At 40.7% G+C, this 19128-nt stretch overlaps 1 long non-coding RNA gene and 1 pseudogene across 1 annotated transcript; both read right to left on the bottom strand.

Moving 5' to 3' along the window:
- Window positions 1–175: 175 nt before the first annotated feature.
- LOC132644575 (uncharacterized) lies at window positions 176–13471 on the bottom strand. The gene is made up of 2 exons (XR_009583873.1): window positions 12957–13471; window positions 176–7857 (listed from the first exon to the last, which is right to left on the bottom strand). It is a non-coding gene; the product is annotated as an uncharacterized LOC132644575 (long non-coding RNA).
- A 962-nt stretch (window positions 13472–14433) lies between these two features.
- Window positions 14434–16710, bottom strand: LOC132644148 (probable carbohydrate esterase At4g34215; annotated as a pseudogene).
- Between the last annotated feature and the right edge of the window lie 2418 nt (window positions 16711–19128).

Genomic DNA, 19128 nt, shown 5'->3' with positions numbered 1-19128 from the left:
GAAAATGAAGTTGAACGAATGAATGTAATAGAAAACCTTCAATATGCTGTGGTTGGGAAATTTTCTTATGGATGGCCGGATATTAAGGAACTGAGAACGAGTATACCTTTGCAATGTGGCATAAAAGAAAAATGTAAGATTGGTGTGTTCAGATATAGACATGTGCTCATACGGCTATCTTTACTTGAAGATTTTATAAATCTTACTTCTAAAGGGTCGTACAATATTAATTCAAGAGATGGATACTATTACCAAATGAGGCCACTGATATATGATACAAATTTCAAAATTGAGGAAGAAACTACAAAAGCGATGGCATGGATTTCTTTTCCTAATCTATTACCGACATTTTTTGTAAAGGAATCATTATTCACACTAGCATCGGCGATTGGCAAACCTTTACATCTTGATAGGCTACGATAAATAAGACAAGGCCTAGTTGTGCTAGAGTAAAGGTATTGATGGATTTGAATGATGAACTTCCTAAATCAGTTAGAATTGATATTCTAAATGAAGTCACAAAGGAGGAGAGGACTGTGATAGTTCCCATTAAGTATGATCATGTACTTAAGTACTGTTTTGAATGTAAATTGCAAGGCCATAATGAGAGGGAGTGTAGAATTCTTAATCCGGAACAAAGGCAGAAGGAGGAGGACAACACAAAGCAAAAGGAATAGGACAACAAAGAAGAACCTATTCCTATATCAACAACAGAAAGGAACAAGGAGGAGGAAGTAACAAGGGCTATAGCTAAAGCAAAGAAGAACAATCAGTTCCACACAAACAGGAGATATCCTGTTAAAGTACTATCCAGTGGGAAAGTGGTTGGAAGTCTTAAGTAGAATGCCAAACAGAATACCAATGCTGAGAGTCAAGATACCAAAGCTGATGAAGGAAATAAAACGAAAGAATCTGATGCAACTGAAGATAAAGCTGCTAAGAAACATCAAATTCAAACTCATAATAAATTTGATGTCTTGACCAATGTTGAGGAAAGTGATAGTAAGGAGGAAGAGGCAAGGGACAACAATTCAAAGGAGGAAGCCAAAAACAACATTAATGGCAATGAAAAGAGTGCAGCAAATGATGAGGGGGATGCAGAAACCAACAACAAAGGAAAAGATCAAGAGAATATGAGTTCTAAACACTGGATTGAAAATAACTTTGGGAAAGTCCTTAACCAAGAAAGAGTTGGAGACACAATTAATGAAATAACTGGGACGTATACTATGGAGACAGTTCAGGAGAAAGGTAAAGAAACTACTAAATAGGGTGATAGGATGGAGGAAGTAGAAGGCACAAATTCAGCAAATCAAGTAGAAGTTTCTCAAGAAGTGAATTCTACTAGTGCAAATCCAAAAGGGGTATCACATCCTAAAAACACACAAGATGGAGAAAGTACACCATAGGGGATAAAAGATAAAGAAAGTCAGGAAATGGCATCACGTGCATCATGTACTAATTCAAAAAATGAACTGGTAGCAGAGAAGCAGAAAGAAGAAATAGAGGAGGTCAACTCAGACGAAAAGAAGATTGAAAGGAAATCACCTGATGGGATGACAGAGGATACTAATAATAAAGTTGTTGAGTCAACAGAGTCTCAGGAAACTTCTCATTCAGTTAAGGAGGCAGCACATGTTATGTTACGGGCTGCCTTCATTGTGCCTTGGCGCTGGCAACCTTGCGCGCCCCGAACGGGCCAAACGAGTGTCAGTCGCACAGGCAGTGCCAGCCCACAGGCAGTGCCAGCCACACAGGCAGTGTCGGTCGCGCGGGCGACGTGCACCAACATGGGTGCCGACGGACGGGAGCCCACAATCATCATAGATATGCTCCATTGCATATCCTAAGAGTAGCAAGGAAGTTCCACAAGCATCCGGGATGAGCCCACAGGTCGTCAACGCACGAGCGACCCCATGCGAGCCTGAGTGTCAGTCCCGAGCGTTTCCGAGCTATGGATGGAATCTTGGGATTTCGGGTGAACACACCCTTCCTAGGATGTTATTGAATGTGCTTACCAAGTTTGGCGTCATTTGAACATCATTTACCTAAGGGCTTGACTTAGCCAAGGAGCAGTGTTAGTGTCAAAGCTCCCTAAGGCCATATCTCGTTCCACGAGCATGGGGATGAGATGAAACTTCATGGAGGAGTGAAGGAAGTCAAGAGAAACAGTCAGGAACAGACGGCGCCTCATTTGGAGTTCGGATCATTGAGAAAGGCCAAGTATGATTCTCGGGCAGAATCATGTCCAGTGCTAAAACTTGGGCTATTATTTTTAAAGCATATATAAGGGGGGCAGAGGTGTCTCAGCTCAGCCAGCCTCCCCCGTGCGTGCCACCATCAAGCCGTACTAAGTGAGAAACCTTGGGGGACAACCTCAAGGGCCTGCCTAGGCATCCCCAATGGATCCTAGGTACCCATACGAGTTACACAACTCTATGGGCGGCGCTCGACCACAGGCCAGCGTTGGGCGCCCAACGAGGGCCGGAGGCTTGACGCATGGACCGACCATGCCCTGCGGGCTATCCTTGAGAATGAGAAAGCCCTTCGTGCCGATTGGACACTCGAGGCACATCTCCTGAGAACCTCGTGTGTTGACTTGTGAGCTTGGCTCAGGTTCAGCCTAGCGAGCAAGGGTCTGTTGGCCTAGAGGTGCAGTCGTAGGGCGACGTTGCACCATGCAAGACGGAAGCATGTCGCGAGGGCCACATTTAGCAAAGCCTCATCATAGGCATACTACAAAGGACACACATGACACAGGCCAAGGATTCAAGAGTTGCCCTACTCAGGTGTCGCACCGCTCAGGTGCACAGGCACCAGACCGGTGTCAAGCCTGAGGATTGGACTGTGCGCGCACAAGCATCGCTCAGCAACAGGCGAGGGACTGTCATATCCGTAGCCGACCCCAAGTGTGCGTACAGGCAAGGACCCAACATATGAAACATACCACAGTGGCATACGAGCAAGGCAAGGCCAAGGCCTTGACATCGAACCAGAAGCACCGGTGAAGCTAAGCCTCCAAAGCCATGGACATAAGGTCGTGCCATGGATTCTGGGACTATCATTAGGCTGGCTCGTAGTCCGCCCGGACTTCGGGCGCCGCACGGGCCATTAGTGTACCAATGACACTATGAAGGAGGCGGCCCGTGACAGTTGGTATCAGAGCACAGAGATTATATCATCAGCGCATTATTGAATGTCAGTGCAGAGTTCCTATCAAGGCAGGAAATGATGTTCTTAATGCCAATCAAGTCAGCGAACCAGATGCCACTGACAAAAGGAGATTGGTTGCATTCAGTTTCCGTTAAAATTTTCTTCATCAACCATAAACCACATTTTTTTTTCAGAATCAGGTCATGCCACAACCGTTGTTTCCGCCTTCGGTTGCATAAGGTGATTTCATGTTGAAGCATCCAAATTTCATCGACGTCCCTTCAAGGATGGCTTTCACAAAATGAGCACTAATTTCAGAGGGATTCCATTGAGACGCACCTGGTCAGCAGGTAGCACCATTGGGGTATGCTACTGGGGATACGTCCACATCCGTCATTGTTATATAAACTCTGTTGGTAGTCGGTTACAGCTTTATTCAGCGAATCGTGGACTCGCTAAGACATCAGGGGGAGCCGATGAGTGCATCAAAAACTTGCCCAGTCAAGGTCTCTTGTCCATGTACATAACAGCTGCATCTTTTTTAGCGTCCTCGATGAAGGGTGGACCATAAGCATTTCCTGAGGGTACACAATTGCGGGAACTACAAATATCAGACGCCTAGCCGTCATAAAGGTCACAAGCAATGGAAGGCAAGTCCATCAACATCAATGGGCTTATACGCCTAAAGCAAGGGGCAAACCCCCAGCTTGTGATCGTCAGGGTTGCGTGTTACGGGAGGCGAGCTATCGCCAATAACCTAGCATCATACCTATCATCATGGAGGGAGAGCGACCTCCAATTTTGAGCTCTAGACATTGGGTGATACCGAGCTAGAGCGGGGCGCGCCGAGCCGCGACAACGTAAGGAAGAACCTGCAAGCAGGCTTCTTTGCGGGGAGTTCACATGTCATAATCAGCAAGGTGGAACCATCCACCACGTTTGTAATGGAATGCCAAACCAGCTAAATGGGGAGGCAGGATCAGGAAAAAGCTGAACTACCACGTAGGGAGGCAATGTCATCAAAGAGCCAAACCACTGAGCGTGGGGAGGCACATGTCGCACATTGCGTTTGTTAAACTGGAACAACACCAAAACTAGGTTGATTGCATAGCAGGAGACATTGCGGACAGGCACCAATCCACGATGTGTGGGTTAGGCATTTCATCATGCTGAATCACCAAGGTGAGGAGGCAAAGATCATTGAGCAACATAAGAGTGGGGAATAGCTAAGCTTAAAGTTTGAGAATGTGATCTATCCAAAGGATAACCAAGGGATACCGAACAACCAGGACGGGAACACAAGTACCACACTGGAGAATCGGGCATCAAGCATATGAGGACCAATTTGAGAACAAAGACCTATGGTCATGCATGTATGAAGCTATCTCCTCCCGAGCAGAGAAAAATCGAGTACTCACCAGGAGTACATTCCAAGAGCTCTTCTCAGTACCACATGGTACCAAACATATGAATTGCCGAAGATGCCACGGTGCAGCATGGTCTTTCTAGAGGCCATATTATATGCAACTTAGGTTAAAGTTAAGCGTCAAGCAACCACCAATGCCATGGAATAAGCAAGCCGTTATGTCGGTCACAATTTGTCCATCAGGACATTAGCTCAAATTGCAAGTCACTCCGAGTTAAGATATCAGTACTTGACCTTGCTATACACCCAACGAGGTGAGTTGCCCACAAGAGAAGAGGGTCCCTAATAGCATGGTTGGCGAGAGCGCCACACCAAGGGATGCCCACAATAGCCATCAGGCTATCATCACGATATTGGTGCCATACCAAGGGATTCACATATGAGTCATCATATCATCAGATCATCGCCAGTCATATGGTCATCAAGTCATCGGCAGACATAGGGTCAGTAGACATGCACCCTCATCATTGGCTATCAGGCCGCCATCATCATCGGCCATCAGGCCGCCATCATCGGCTATTGCCCGCCAAGGGCTCGCCCATCGCTAGCCTAGAGCGCCATTGCTCACCAAAAGGCTCAGCCATCATCCGCCGAGAGCTGCATCATCCGCCACGGGATCAGCTATTACCCGCCTAGCGCGCCAGTGCTCGCTAAGGGCTCGGCCATTGCTCTCCTAGAGCGTCATCGCCCGCCAAGGGCTCAGTCACCAGCCGCCGAAAGCTGCATCGCTCTCCTAAGAGCGCCATTGCTCGCCAAGGGCTCCATCGCTAATGTTTCGCCAAGAGATGAGGATATCTTGGAACATCGGCACTATCATTTCAGTACTGCCGCCATCCATGTGGGGGAGTATTCATCCATTGTAACAACATTGGGTCCATGCATTTCCAATTGGAGGAAAATCCTCCACAAGCAAAACAAAGAGACCGCACCAAACATAGTGGGGGGTTGCATGTGCCACATCAAGGTGTGCCAATCCTAAATCGGGCTAAAGATACAAAGGGAGCAGTACATCCACTGGATGTAAACTAAGTGCCTTAGTCGGGAGAAGGTCTCATACGTAAACTATCAGTTGAAAGCAGACTTCCAAAATGGATTTGCCATTTTGCTACAATCATCATGTGGCTAGCAAGAGTGCCACCACTCAAAGTTAGCCCACCAGAGGATGCATCAGTTGCCGTGAGGATCATGGCGTGGTTGACAACGAGGTCACCACAAAGTTAGCCACCAGAGGGTGCAAGCACGGAGGCGCTTTCCAAGTGAACACCGGGAGGTGAAGTGCAGAGGCACGCTTGGGAGAAACTTGGGGAGCAGTGCACGGGCACGACTCCATTTTTAAGAAAAACACAAAAGGGTTGCGAACCTGCAGGATTTGGGGCCGCGATGTAAAACCCCGAGGGGTCAAACTCCGGGTTGTCGTTGGCGTTATGAGGCATCGGGGACGATGCCTAGCTTGAGTGGGGGAGAATGTTACGAGTTGCCTTCATTGTGCCTTGGCGCCCGCAACCTTGCGCGCCCCGAGCGGGCCAAACGAGTGCCAGCCCACAGGCAGTGCCAGCCGCACAGGCAGTGCCAGCCACAGGCAATGCCAGCCGCACAGGCAGTGTCAGCCCACAGGCAGTGTCGGCCGCGCGGGCGACGTGCACCAACATGGGTGCCGACGGACGGGAGCCCACAATCATCATAGATATGCTCCATTGCATATCCTAAGAGTAGCAAGGAAGTTCCACAAGCATCCGGGATGAGCCCGCAGGTCGTCAACGCACGAGCGACCCCATGCGAGCCTGAGTGTCAGTCCCGAGCGTTTCCGAGCTATGGATGGAATCTTGGGATTTCGGGTGAACACACCCTTCCTAGGATGTTATTGAATGTGCTTACCAAGTTTGGCGTCATTTGAACATCATTTACCTAAGGGCTTGACTTAGCCAAGGAGCAGTGTCAGTGTCAAATCTCCCTAAGGCCATATCTCGTTCCACGAGCATGAGGATGAGATGAAACTTCATGGAGGAGTAAAGGAAGTCAAGAGAAACATTCAGGAACAGACGGAGCCTCATTTGGAGTTCGGATCATTGAGAAAGGCCAAGTATGATTCTCGGGCAGAATCATGTCTAGTGCTAAAACTTGGGCTTTTATTTTTTAAAGCATATATAAGGGGGGCAGAGGTGTCTCAGCTCAGCCAGCCTCCCCCGTGCGTGCCACCATCAAGCCGTACTAAGTGAGCAACCTTGGGGGACAACCTCAAGGGCCTGCCTAGGCATCCCCAATGGATCCTAGGTACCCATACGAGTTACACAACTCTATGGGCGGTGCTCGGCCACAGGCCAGCGTTGGGCGCCCAACGAGGGCCGGAGGCTTGACGTATGGACCGACCATGCCCTGCGGGCTATCCTTGAGAATTATAAAGCCCTCCGTGTCGATTGGACACTCGAGGCACCTCTCATAAGAACCTCGTGTGTTGACTTGTGAGCTTGGCTCAGGTTCAGCCTAGCGAGCAAGGGTCCGTTGGCCTAGAGGTGCAGTCGTAGGGCGACGCTGCACCATGCAAGACGGAAGCATGTCGCGAGGTCCACATTTAGCAAAGCCTCATCATAGGCATACTACAAAGGACACACATGACACAGGCCAAGGATTCAAGAGTTGCCCTACTCAGGTGTCGCACCGCTCAGGTGCACAGGCACCAGACCGGTGTCAAGCCTGAGGATTGGACTGTGCGCGCACCAACGTCGCTCAGCACCAGGCGAGGGACTGTCATGTCCGTAGCCGACCCCAAGTGTGCGTACAGGCAAGGACCCAACATATGAAACATACCATAGGGGCATACGAGCAAGGCAAGGCCAAGGCCTTGACATCGAACCAGAAGCACCGGTGAAGCTAAGCCTCCAAAGCCATGGACATAAGGTCGTGCCATGGATTCTGGGACTATCATTAGGCTGGCTCGTAGTCCGCCCGGACTACGGGCGCCGCACGGGCCATTAGTGTACCAATGACACTATGAAGGAGGCGGCCCGTGATAGTTAGCACTTACAGCAAAACATCAGATCAACAAATGGTAGAAGCAAGTATACAGAGCAAAAGTAGTGATACTACTCCAAACCACAGGATGATAGATTTAAATGCATTTGTGGATGCTTCTTCTAGTTCCTAGGAGAAGAAGTCTACAACAGATGAGCAGGAGCAAATGAATGCAGTTATGTCCCAGGGGGATGCACTATCAAAGGAGAAAAACTAGATGAGTCATGGAACTTCTGAGGAGCAGCAATCTGCAGCTGAGAAGCAATTGGCTGCAATCAAAGTAAAACAACAAAATCAATTAACAGTTAATAAAACAACTTCACATCCAAATGATGTTTTACAAGATATTGTAGCACACAAAGTAACAGAAAAGGAGATTCAAAATGCAACAGAGGAATTGAAACGGTTGGAGGAGGATAAGGAGATGGAGGACAGGACTAATAATATACACTATGTAGCTAGACATGATGGAATTTCTCCAAAAGTTCAAGCAAAAAAGTGGAAAAAAAAAACAAGAGCTCAGGAAGTCAATCAATCCAAGAGGGTGACAACAAGGAGGACTGCTTCAACAAAGGGTAAATGATGATTAAGGCCCTAATATGGAATATTAGGTCTGTTAACACTCAACAGGCCTTTCAGAGACTCATTACCCTACAAAGACAACACAAGTTTTTTGTAGTTGCTCTAATGGAACCATTCCAGAATTGTAGGCATTTGCAGAAACATAAAAGGAGACTTGGAATGGAGACAACCTTGGCTAACATAAATGGGAAGATCTGGGTGTTTCTAGATGATGCAGTGCAATGGGAATTAATGATGGATACAGAACAATAGATCACACTGAAGTTACATCACCAAGGCATAGAAATTATTTCAACTTTTGTCTATGCCAAATGTGATGAAGTGTACAGCCAAGATCTATGGGAAAGTATGTATAATATAGCAAGCTCAATTAATGTTCTCTGGCTTGTTGGTGGAGATTTTAATGTAATTTTATCAGAGGAAGAGAAATTGGATGGCTTACCGGTGACATTGGAAGAATGTGAAGATTTTGCTTTTTTGTGTTAATTCTTGTGATCTATTTGATATGGGTTACAAGGGGAGTCCATACGCTTGGTGGAATGAAAGGGCAGCAAAGGATTGTATCTTTAAAAGGTTGGACAGAATCTTGGTCAACTCTACTTACCAAGAAGTATTTCCACATATTGAGGTAGAACATCTTTCAAGAATAGGGTCAGATCATGCACCTTTACTGATGTCATGTCGGGAAGAAGCTATCAACTTTGTGAAACCTTTCAGGTTTCTGAACTTTTGGACACAACATGAATCTTTTAAAGAGGTGGTGAGACAGAATTGGTGCACAGGTTTTGTAGCTACTCCATACTTGGCTTTTAAACAGAAATTGAAGAACCTCAAAAAAGCCTTATCAACATGGAGTAGGAATACTTATGGGGATATTGTTAAACAAGTAATCCTCAGGGAGGAAGTAGTCAAGGTGAAGGAACAACTTTTTGAAGAAGATCCAAGTATAATCAACAGAATAGTTCTTCAAAAAGCTCAAGCAGAACTGAAGAAATATCTGAATATTGAAGAACAATACTGGAAACAGAAAGCAGGCTTTAATTGGTACTCTGAAGGAGACAGAAATACTTCTTTTTTCCATAATCATGTCAATGGATGGAAAGAGTAAAAAATACAGTTGAATAGAGTTCAGGACAGTAATGGGGTGTGGTTAGAATCAAGAGAACTTATTTCAGAGGAAGCTATTAATTTTTACAAGAAGCAATTTTCTCAAGAGGATGATAGTGTTGGTTTTGACATTCTACAGCATATTCCCAAGATGGTGACGCATGAGAAAAATATGACATTATGCTCATATCCAGAGAAAGAAGAAGTTAAAAGGGCAGTATTTGCTTTGAGTGGAGATAGTGCTAGTGGTCCAGATGGTTTTACAGGTGGTTTCTATCAACAATGTTGGGACATAATTGGTAATGATGTTCATGCTACAGTCCTATATTTCTTTGATGGTGCTGAATTACCTAAATCTATCACTCATACAAATCTTGTTCTAATTCCTAAGAGGCAACCAGTTCAAACCTTTTCTGATTTGAGACCCATAAGCTTGTCTAACTTTATCAATAAGGTGATCTCCAGGGTTATACATGATAGGATGGAAAGCATTCTTCCTACATTGATTTCCTCTAATCAGTCAGGATTTGTGAAATGGAGGAGTATATTTGAAAACATACTTCTCACTCAAGAGATAGTCTCAGATATTAGACTGAGAGGTAAGCCAGCCAATGTTGTTATAAAATTGGATATGACAAAGGCATATGATAGGGTCTCTTGGAAATATCTCATACATGTTTTGAGGAGGATGGGGTTTGCAGAGCATTTAATCAACTTGATAAGAGGTTTGATTGCTAATAATTGGTATTCAGTATTAGTAAATGGGCAACCTACTAGTTTCTTTCAGTCTACCAGAGGGGTGAAACAAGGAGATCCACTATCTCCTGCTTTATTTTTATTATCAGCTGAAGTTCTCTCAAGGGCATTGAATTCTTTATTTGAAGACAACAAATTTATTGGGTATGGAATGCCAAAGTGGTCTTATCCTATGAATCATCTTGCATAGGCTGATGATACTATTATTTTTGCCTCTGCTGATACGTATTCTTTAAGATATATTATGCAAGTTTTGAGACAGTATGAGCAAGTTTCCAGGCAACTAATCAATAAGGGTAAAATCTCTTTCTATATGTTTTCAAAGGTGGGTACTGAATTAATGCAGCATGCGGAGGAGGTAACTGAATTCACAAAAGGTCAATTTCCTTTCATATATTTAGGTTGTCCCATATTTCATTCAAGAAAGAAGAAAGCCTATTATTCAGATATGATTAAGAAGGTGAAAGGAAGACTGCATTCATGGAAAGGAAAGTTATTATCCTTTGGAGGAAAGGCTATACTTATCAAAAGTGTACTACAAAGTATGCCAATTCATCTGCTCTCAGTGCTGGTACCTCCGAAATGTGTTATTAATGAGCTTCATAAAATTTTTGCAAGATTTTTTTGTAGTAAGGAAGATGGAAAGAATAGACACTGGGCAGCCTGGATAGATGTATGTTTACCTACTTTGGAAGGGGGACTGGGTTGTAAATCTCTATTTGATGTTTCTAATGCTTTATTTGCTAAGTTGTGGTGGAGATTTAGAACTTCTTCTACTGTATGGGCAACTATATGTGGAACAAGTACTGTAAAAAAGTTATCCCAACTTTGATACAGTGGAAAGCAGGCACTCAAGTATGGAAAAAGATGTGGGAAGCACGGAAAGCAATTGAACATGAAATATGGTGGGAAATTAAAGGAGGAACTGCTAATGTGTGGTATGAGAATTAGACTAAACTGGGGGCTTTACATCATGTAGTGCCAATTAACTATCCACTCAATAAAGATTTGGTTGATGTAGCTGATCTAATTGAAGAGGGTGTTTGGAAAGAACAACTGCTGAATCAATCTTTTCCAAATGATATTGGTTAACACATTAAATCTGAGATTCATATAGGCCAGCTACAGGGGAACTGGGATACACCTTGGTGGATGCCCACAAGTACAGGAAAATTCACTGTCAATAGGGCTTGGAACATTCTAAGACATAGGGATCAGGAGCACACTGATTTTAGATATATTTGGATAAAAGGGATTCCATTCAAGATTTCTTTCTTTTTATGGAGATTGTGGAAAGCTAAGTTACCTACTGATGACATTCTAAAGAAGATGAAGATTCTAATAGTGTCAAGGTGTTACTGCTGTACTATTCCACAACAGGAAACTATGCAGCATCTCTTCTTAACAGCAAGTTTTGCTAATAATGTTTGGCAGGTGTTTAAAAATGTTGTAGGCATCCAAATGAATTTGGTTCAAATTCATCAGGTCTTCAGAACTTGGTGGAAAATTAATTGTGCAGAGAAATTTAAGCCTATTCTATAGGCTGTCCCAGCTATGATTACATGGCAATTGTGGAAGAGAAGAAACACTATTAAGCATGGAGGAAGGGTCAGTTTTAAAGGGGTAATACATGAGGTTAATTGTAACCTATATTACTTAGCAAAGATGAGGCATCCATGGCTTAAAAATATCCCCTTTCTATGGCCTGAACTGATTGCCTTTCTAGAAGGATATAAACCACTACTGGTCACCAAGACAGTGTATTGGAATTTTCCTTTTGATGGGTGGTACAAGTGTAATACTGATGGGGCTTCTAGGGGCAACCCTGGACTTAGCTCATATGGTTTTTGTGTGAGAGATTGTCATGGTGATCTGGTATATGCTGAATGTAAAGAGTTGGGACAAAATACAAATATTGTGGCTGAGGCTAGAGTTGTATTGGAGGGTTTATTGTACTGTGTTGAAAAGGAACTGCATCCCTTAATTTTGGAAACAGACTCTCTGATGATGAAAAATGTGGTGGATGGATTGTGGGAAATTCCTTGGAGTATTATTAAGGAGGTGGAAAGAATAAAAGAGTTAAAGGCTGATTTCAACATAATAATACTCCATACCTATAGAGAAGGAAACACTTTGGCAGATTTTTTGACTAACTTAGCTTTTGATTTTTAATTCTTTTTCTGCTCTACCTAGTGCAGGGAGAAGAATTCTAAATCTCGACAAGTAGCAAATTCCTAACCTAAGAATAAGGAATGCAAGAAATACAGCAGGGGTAGATATACTTGCTTAACTTTGCAACCCAATTATTAACATAATTTCTAATGGTGGTATTAGCTTTGGCTCATCCCATTGAAATATTGTCAATAAAAGGGAAAGTAAGGCTAAAGCAGTACTAGAACTAGATGGGAGAAGTGCTTATAATGTTCTAATTCCAACGTTAAGATTGGTTAGAATATCATAAGACAAACTTCAAGACCAGAGGATGGTTCAACAGGCAAGAAGAGAAGACGAAGAGGATCTGCAGTTCAATCATTAGACTATAAGGTGAAAGTCTTATAATGTACAAAACTGATTTCTAAACTAGAAGAAACTAGTTCATTAGTTATTCAAAGTTGGAATTCAATTGCGCAAACTGAGACAAACATAGTCAATACAGTGCTACTGAAGATTCAAATGGAGATCAAAAATACAAGAAGGAGGAGGAATCACATAAATTGAAGCTCAATCAACACAGAAGTATAGCTATCAACAACAATCACCACAAAGCCACTCGAGTATACAGAACTCCAATCATATAGAGATCTATCGAATAGGGTACTACTATGCGATTAACTGATTTTCTACTCAGCTTTGAACTCATGATTTTCTACTCAGCTTTAAACTCATCTAGATGGAGCAGATTTGTTTGGGAACAAAAATTTACCTGGAAGAGGAAAGACCTGGATTATCTGAGTTTGACTCCTTGGCTATGGATATACTGCACTGGTGAGAGTTTGAGGTGCGATAATACGTATATCCATATCGTAAATCCAGAGCTTTGATCGGAGGTTAATTTGCGGTGGACTAGCTCCGGCAATGTCAACGCTACCTGAATGAGTTGTTTCCTAATTGGGTCTAGGGTTAGAGTGAAAATTGGGGCTTGGTCTGATTTTAGACCGTGTACCTGCTATTGTTTGTTTCCTTTTTGCTTTTTGCTTTTTGTTTAGATTATTAATATTAATAAAATATCCCTCTACTAAGTATTACTTAGTGGTTTCTCAAAAAAAAAAAAATTAAGCGTAATTTTGTGAAAACGCCTTTTACTTTCTAGGAGTGATTGAATTTTTAAGAGATATGCTCAAGCTAACAATATCATATAATCTAGATCGGAGGAGTACTAATTTACAAATGAATAATTTGAATATAGTTGTGGATTACGACATGGACATCTCCTCAATTTAGTTTGCATTCATTTAAGGGGAAAACATCAAAACTCTCCGCGTGGTTTGCAGAAATTTTAGTTTCGCTCTCCATTTAAAGTTGGATTAGTTTTGCTCTCGTCATTAACAAACTGACATATATCTACCCTTATTTTCAAACTCAGCTACGGAATCATTTTTAAGAAATAAAAAGAATATCCGCACGCTAATGTGTGTCATAAGATGCAGTCTGAAAGTCGTGAGGAAATTAGCTCACCAAGACGTGCAGAATATAAATAACAATTTTCTGTTGTTTTTGTTTTTTCTCCTGTACCATCTTGGTACCATTTAATAAAATCTTTACCTTATAAAAAAATAACAGTTGACTAATGAAAGAATAACGAAAGTCCATGAACTGGTCTTGTGCAGTTCAATGCTGGATCAAGTCTGGCTAAGCTAGAAAGAGGTAAGTCATGAATATATTGGTCATGAATAAACTAGCTTAATCTTTTGTTGGGCAATATCACTTGACAAACGGACCATTGTCCGATCAATTCAAGTATGGACGGTTTAAGTTAATCAAAACTTTACGGATAAACATTGGCTCTCCTAAGGTGTCAAATAGGTGATGACATTAAATTTTAGCTCGTTAAAAGTTAGTTGAGTGCATGAATAAACCATGACTTAAATATCTTAAAGTTGAATCAAGATAATTTGAGCAGAGATGTGCCAATACTCAACGGTCGAAACTCAAATATTTGCAGCGAGTTAGTCAAGGATGTAGCACTTTTATGTATCAAAATTTTAAGTTTTTTTAAATTGTAGAGAAATCTATTGTTTCCCTTTTGTCTTATTGAGCAATTGATACATTAAAAAATGACTTGTATTGTTTGATGATGATATATTACAGAATATTAAACGTTTTTTCTTTGTTGAATGTTACACCGGTAACGCTTTTCTTTTTATTTAACAAGTTGATGAAATAATTGAAATATTCTTTCACTATCGAATATTAATAGATGGGGATTTGATGGAGATTGTCTAAAGGAAAGCATCAGCCATCATCTGGCCTAGGAGGACTTGGGAAGAAGCAGTAAGGTGTAAGTTGTCTTTTTCCAACTGCAAGCCTTTGGCATCAACAGTTACTACATTAGGAAGATTGGGATTTAACTGTGCTTCTCTCACTGTCTCTGTGTAATTTAATCCTGAAGCTAGAGCCACCTACACAAGTATCGGAAAAAAAGTGCAAACAAGTCAGGATATAAATATGTATAAGGAACCTTCACCTTTAATTTAATGAGTCAATTGTCTGGTCAATAAACTTCAAATAACAAATACCAATTAAATTTTTTTAAAAAAAAAAAGTGAGGACAAAAATATTCATGTCACTGCTGTTTATAGTTTTTCTTTAGCTTGCTTAATATTGTTTCCGTTGTATGCGAAAAGCTGTTCACTACCTGGTGTATTTTGGGTCAGTCTCCTTTCTTGAAATATACATTAACTGATTGATGCATGTAGAGCTCTTGTCACTATTATTTGAGCTTCAAAATATGAGAATACAATATAAAATGCTCCATGTGCATCATTTTTCTTTCTGATTAGTATATATTAGTCTTTAAATTTCAAATTAAATGACAAACTTAATTACATATATAATTTGAAAGTTGATTAGGCAAGCCATGCCCACATTGGTGCCACATAAGATCATCACTTCAGCAATGTGCACATGGCATGCCTGATTTCTTAGTTTTCACATTTTTTTGTTACTGTAGGTTCTCAGTTTAAACTTTAAACAATCAATACTACCGTCAGTTCATGTTTTTTTTTTCTAAGCTTTATTTATGTTTATAATTACAAAATTTTGGGAAATTTAATCAACTTCTGAATTACCGTGGGAGAGATTTTTTCTTTAGTTTCTCACCCATGTGCAGGGTCACTTTGGGGCCCAAGTAATTCAAATTCGCTTTGAGAAGTCCAACTTTAGGGGTAAAGTTTTCCTCCCAAAGATAATTTCATTCTTCAAACTCGAACTCGAGCCATCTGGTTAATGCTAGAGGGATACTACCACCCCCCACGACCTTTAGTGATGGAGAGATTTCTTTGAAATATAACATGCGTGTAACTAAAATTTCCACGCAACTAATTAGGAACTGTTGGGAGTTACCAAAAGTTACCTGGATAATCAGAAGCTCTGGTAACCCTAGATCACTTCTCAAATCAGTGAAAAAATTTTGCATCCTTCCTTTATAAGCATTTGCATCACTAGGTCTCACTGTATCACTCTCCCCCTGATACCACAACATAGCTCTAATTACCCCACATTCTTGCACAGCAGCAGCCGTGGCTCTCGTCACCAGCTGATTGTAAAGGAAAGTCCCCTTTTGCCATTCACTTATTTTGTTCCCTGCCATCGCACAAGGTACCAACCCTACTATCCCAAGACACGATGTCTTATTTAATAAAGAGTTTGCGAAGGGCATGCCTGCATAGGATTTATAGTAATAAGTGGATTCAGAATGAGTATAATCTATTTATATATGTCCGCGAGTGTAATCTTTTTTTGCATATGTACTTATTGGAGGTGCGGTAAAATCAACCTATGTTTTAGTAACATTTTCAACTTGCTCAAGTTTAAACAGGTTGAGTCATGATCGATTTGTTAAGTTGACCCAACAAGTTTAACCTGAAATGACCTATCAAATTTTTTAGGCAAAACGAGTTAAGAAAAATATGCTAGCATTCAAAATCTTTTTTTTCCAGAAAGAAAATAAAAGATGAGGGGAGGTTGGGTCAAGTTGGGTAGGTTGAATTATGACCTATTATTTGACTCATTTTGATCCAACTTTTTGATCCAATCACCTTTTGCATGAGTTGGGTCATGACACGTTTATTATCTTGACCCATTTCAACCCGCCTATTTGACACTTCTACTACTTAAAAGTTTGAGTCAAGAACAATAAGTTAGTTGAACCCCTTAAACTCGTTTTAAATCCGCCTCTACTTACCTGGACCAATCCCACAAGTAACGTTCACGTCGATATCTGCATGTAAAGGTCCAGTTGCCTCCACCCATTGAAGATTGGCATCAAGTTTGAGGATGGCCGGATTAGGGCTACACTCCGGTGGAACAATACCATCCCATATGTTCATCACAACACCTCCTAGGCCGGACATGTTGCTCTGTCCGGCTAGCAAGAAGATGTTCTTCACCTGTAAGTTTGCTGTAGTTGTAAAATAAGATAAAGCCATAATCATAAGCAATACCATAGACTTTGCCATTTGTTACAGAATGTCTTTCCTCTATATATATATATATATATATATATATATATATATATATATATATTAGCTTTCGTGTGTTTGGAATGTATGCGTTTGAAGTTCACACCAAGGACTCTCTCTTAGTTTATTATTACTGCCTCCGTTCCAAAAAAATTGTTCTCTTTTGACTTGGCACAAAATTTAAAAAATAAAGGAAGACTTTTGAAATGTGTGCTCCAAAATAAGCCTCTGATATTTGTGTGGCTGTAAATCATCTCATAAAGTTAAATTGTTTTTAAATATAGAAAGGGGACAATCTTTTTGGGACAAATTAAAATGGAAAGGAGGACAATCTTTTTGGGACAGAGTAATAGATTTTTTTTTTTACATGTGGTTACATAAATAAATTGTTATGGAAGCATTTCGTCGGCTCGCATCTTCCTTAACGGGCACTTAATTGAAATTTATTAGCTCTGAAGCTTTAGGCTATATTATGTAGTATTACGTTAAATACATTTCTACGCGCGTGGATTCAATAAAGATGAATATTCTATTGCGGGTCTACTTCTCTCAACTATATATATGAAAAAACCTGATGCATAATGTCAATCCTGTGATATTTAGTTAATTGTTAGTTGAGTAATAATTTAGCAGCAATTATTTAGGCAGATATATATATTTTAGCCCATGTTGCATCTAAATATATTATGTACCAACGAATGCTGAGAAGATGAAGAGATTTAGAGTAAAATTGAATAAAAAGCGGAAGAAAAAAGAAGGGAAAAAATGGGGAGACATGTGCATAAAATTACATAATGTAATAGGCAATGATTGGTCCAAATTTGTATAAGAGAAAGCACTGATGTATTTACCTGGCAACGAGCTGGCAGCATACCTTTGACTTGCGCTCAGGTTGCACTGCCAGGGTGGCCGCGGCCAATATGCGTTCCAGAATATTGTTTGGCCACTTGCGTCACTCTTGCGACGCGGGCTGACGCGAGCACGATATTTTTTTTTCAATCCAATTTGGAATTGGTTTTTAAAAGTTGAGATTTTTTTGGTACCGTATAAATATATATTTTACACGGTGTTTATAGAATTTTTTATCTAAAGAGTGCTTGGAGCCGTCGTGAAGGTCGTAGTTATTGGTTTTACTTTTTTTTCTCTGTAATATTGGTTTTTACGTATTTATTCGAATGATTTGTCATTTTTCCTCTATGTTTGTGTGGAGCTAAACTCCTTAGTTCTAGGGTTTTGGCACTATCATGAAATTTGACATTTGATGTTCGTGATTAAGGGTGTACATGGACCGGATTGGTTCAAGTTTTTCAAATACCTAATCAAACCAATTGTGTCGGGTTTTAAAATCTACAAACCAAATCAACATAAGTCGGGTTTTTCGAATTTTTTCTGGAAAAGTCTTCATACAACATACAACTTTTACTTCAAATATTTATTTAGTCTCAGTAAGATACAACTATATAATTAAAGTGTTTCTTAAGAAAATAAGACAAAATGTGAGATGAGTGATGACATATTAATAAAATATTCAACAAAAAAGATGATAAAATTGCATAGAATCGATATTGCTAATTAAACCATAACGAAAATGGTCATAATCTAAAAATCCTAAATCATGTCAAAATAAGTACGCCTAATAAGTACACCTATTAATTGCATGACAAAAATAAAATAAAGTTATGTATTTTTACTGTTTAAACCAATGCAAAACTAAATAATAAATATCCAACATTTTATCATTCCTATTGATAGAATTGAATTTCTTTTGTTAGCATTAGTATTGATATGGTTTTGGTTTGAACTTTATTTGAGTTGCTAACATTATATTGGCTATAAAACTTATTGCACCATTCGAAATTCTAAGTCCAAGCTTGAAATAATATGTTAAAAGACAAAAACTATAAAAAGAATTTAATAAATATTAATAAATCGCATTACAAATGAAATAGTTTATGTATAAATATTTTTAAAAATTGTATACATGTACTGTCGGGTTGGTTTCGTTCAATTTGACTTTTTTTTAGTTAAAAACAAATCAAACAAATTATGGTCGATTTTTTTTTCTATACCAAACCAAGTCAAACCAAACTGTTAATCGGGCTTTTTTCTGGGTTTGACTAGGGTTATCAGTTTGGTGAGGTTTATCGATTTTCATTGTATTCCCCTATTCGTGATTATCTATTGATTTTTCATCTTTGAGTTATTTATTTATTTATTCTTGATCTTAATTATTTGATTATTTGATGTAATAGTTGAACACTATCTGTGGCTCGTTAGTTGGACTTGGGAAAGAAAATTGCATGCTTAATGTTACGCGGCGCCTTCTTGAGATGTTTAGAAGGGCGACGTAAGGCTAAGTAATCCGACTTCCGTGTGATCACTATCCGCCAACCTAGGTCCCCACTACACGCTAGA

The sequence above is a fragment of the Lycium barbarum genome, chromosome 6 (genome assembly GCF_019175385.1).
Source record: "Lycium barbarum isolate Lr01 chromosome 6, ASM1917538v2, whole genome shotgun sequence".
In the NCBI taxonomy this organism is placed as follows: domain Eukaryota; kingdom Viridiplantae; phylum Streptophyta; class Magnoliopsida; order Solanales; family Solanaceae; genus Lycium; species Lycium barbarum.
This window is presented reverse-complemented; position numbering and strand designations above follow the sequence as displayed.